This window comes from Arachis duranensis, chromosome 5 (assembly GCF_000817695.3).
Source record: "Arachis duranensis cultivar V14167 chromosome 5, aradu.V14167.gnm2.J7QH, whole genome shotgun sequence".
In the NCBI taxonomy this organism is placed as follows: Eukaryota; Viridiplantae; Streptophyta; class Magnoliopsida; order Fabales; family Fabaceae; genus Arachis; species Arachis duranensis.
The window spans coordinates 15,928,686-15,931,885 of NC_029776.3; positions in this window are offsets into that span (position 1 = coordinate 15,928,686).

The following is a 3,200-nucleotide window of genomic DNA, read 5'->3' on the forward strand; positions in this document are numbered from 1 at the left end:
TCTAAGAACTCGTCCTTGTGCGGAAGCGAGTAATTTATCCGTTCCGATGCGGGAGCGAATAATTTACCTGCTTCGAGTGGATAGGAACGGAATAGATATCCGCAAATTCGAATAATATTGTCACTCCTAAACTTAGTTAATTGTTAAAATTCGAATTTAATATGGTTTAGTTTGAGACATACACCTTTGCCATTCCATCACATGCTTCAGCCACTACAATTTTCGTTTTGAAAACAACTCTTAAGCATCTAGACTTTGCCAAAAAAAAATTTTGATGTAAGTAGTAATTTATTTAATATAATAAAAAAGTAAGAAGTATATGATGATTAAAATTCTTTTAAAGCTAAAGTATTGTTTTAACTATCTTAATTTTTAAGGTTTTTGTGACTTTTTTATATAAATAAATATTTAAAAAATATTAATTCTAGAAATACGTACCGCATCAATTTGTTCCACAAATGTGCAGGGCCAACTCAAGGCCGGCACCTGCAAAATAGAGTTCCTCGTCAATATAGGCCCGGTGCCCGGGAAATGGGCCTGACAGCAGTAGGGGCCACCTTTGGTGCGGCGCACACGAAATGGTAGGGCAGCCATTTAGTGGCTGGCGTCTGCGAATTGGTGATATCAGGGATGGCAGTCACGAGTTGGTTCCTAGTCAGGGTTAGTACACGCGAGATGGTGCACTTCATGTGTACTACCAACGAAGTGGGATCTTAATGTGCATATATAAACGCGGGTGGGTCATTCACGGAAGGAGCCATTCTATCTGCACTCTCCTCCTACTCTCCAAAATTGCTCTCAACGTCACAACCTTCTTCCTCTCTAAAAAAAATTGGGGTATTAAGTTTGGTTTGCTTTGTGTATGGCTTCGGAAAACGTTTATGTGATTATATACCCTAATGGAGAAATTTCTCATACGGCAGAAGGTATTACATTCGTTTGCGACAATTCACTTTGGATAATGATTCCACCACAGACATCGTTGCAAGATCTGAAGAATCTGATTCTGATGCATATCGGAATAGTTGGGAAAAAAGAAATCACAAAGCTGACTTACAGGATGCCGGTTGCAGTGGCCAACTCATTTGCGTATCAAAAAATGCAGATAAAATCTGATCAGCATGTGTCGATGATGCTTTCTTATCATCACAGCATAGGAAGCATCTATTCGTTGGAGCTTTGTCTGAATCTTTAGGATATTGGTGGAAGCTCATCCAGTTCCAATAATGTGGAGGGTGTGAGAAATATGGGAGCGGTTGATTTTGTTTCGGGTCGGGATACCAGTAGGGCCCGTAGTCCAAGCTTTAACGCGTTTGTTACGCAGGAATAGAATGCAGATATTCGTGAAGCACGCCCCTCCCCTTCTACCCTTATTGGCTTCGATAAGTATCCTGATGCTGGCATTACAGAAACGTCTGATGAGGATGAGATTGAAGATTTCAGTGGTGATGAGGCAGAAGCCGTTCCAAAAATGCATCTTCTGCATGGCGATTCTGTTCCTCCAATGCATGTCGCATCGGGAGGTGGTGGTGTATCCTCCAGCACACTAGCATACTACCTGTCTTTAAATCTTGGAGCGATGCATTCGAGTACCGCAAAGGACAGACCGAGCAGCTACGCTTTGTCAGGCGAGATGGAGCTCGAGATTGGGTTGAAGTTTCTCAACCGGAAAATAGCAATGCTGGCAGTCAAAAACTACAACATCCGTAGGAGTGCAGAATATAAGGTGGTAGAGTCAGACCAAAGTAGGTATGTATGTTGATGCAAGCAGTTCGGGGATCAATGTCGTTAGATGGTATGGGTCACGAAGACAAAGTCTTCCAGAGTTTAGGAAATTCAAAAATACGAAGGGTCTCATAGTTACTTGGCAAGTTCGATGTCTCAAGACCACGCTCAACTTGATAGCAATGTGATTTGCTAGCATATATTTTCCATGGTGCATGCTGATGCGACGATTTGTATAAAGGTGTTGCAAGGATCGGTAGAGTCAGCGTACGGATACAAGGTGTCTTACAAGAAGGTTTGGCACGTGAAGCAGAAAGCAATCGCAAGGATCTTTGGTGATTGGGATGATTTGTATGACCAGTTGTATAGATAGTTCAATGCGCTGCAAGCTTTCATCCCAGGTATTACTTGCATTTTACTCTGATATGGTCTTTGCTATTCATTGTCCATTTACTCCTTTACATGTTTGACTAAGTAAGCATTTTCGCACCAGAGACAATTGTTGACCTCCAAACGCGGCCGTACTATGTCGGGAACATTCTAGACTGTGATAGTGTCATGTTTCATCAGGTTTTCTGGTCGTTCCCGTCATGTGTTCAAGCTTTTAGGCACTGTAAGCCCCTGGTGTCGGTGGATGGTACACACAGGTAAGACGCAGGCACCCTTCTCATGGGCATAGCATAGGGCGAAAATAACAACATTCTACTCATCGCTTTTGCAATTGTGGAAAGAGAGAATAGAGATTCATGGTACTTCTTCCTTACCAATCTGAGGAGACATGTAGCGACTCGGCCAGGAGTTCTGCTTATCTCTGATAGGCATGCGGCAATAAAGGCCACATTGGAGCATGAAGGGTGTGGTTGGGAACACAATGTTTACTGTGTATGACATATTGCCTCCAACTTTGCAACTAGTTTCAAGAGTAAGGAAGTCAAAAGACACCTGGTCAATGCCGTGTATTCCAAGACGCAAGAGCAGGCGCAATACTACCTGGAGTTAATCAGTAGTGAGGATCCCGTAATATCTCCGCAGATGATGGCCTGGATCCGAGGGTCAGAGCCACCTAAATGGCTCCAGCACTGTGATGACGCGTGATGATATAGTCACATGACAACCAATCTTTCTGAGTATATCAACTCTATTCTCAAGGGCACTAGAAATCTACCAGTCTGTGCAATTGTCAAGTCTACCTACCATTGCTTGAATGAGTTATTTGTCATCAAGGGTCGGCAAGCACAAGCGCAGATTGCATGTGGTCAGGTGTTCTCATAGTTCTTGCAAAAAGCCATATTAGCGAACCGTGAGGGAATTTCCCAGATGCTAATGACGTCATACGATAGAGCTACTTCCATATTCATAGTCGATGAGATAGCAGCTGTAGGGATGCAGTCTCGGTTTCGGGTTCACCTTGAGCGTCGCAGATGTGACTATAGTTACTTCTAGGCATTACACTACCCCTGTGCTCATGCTCTAGC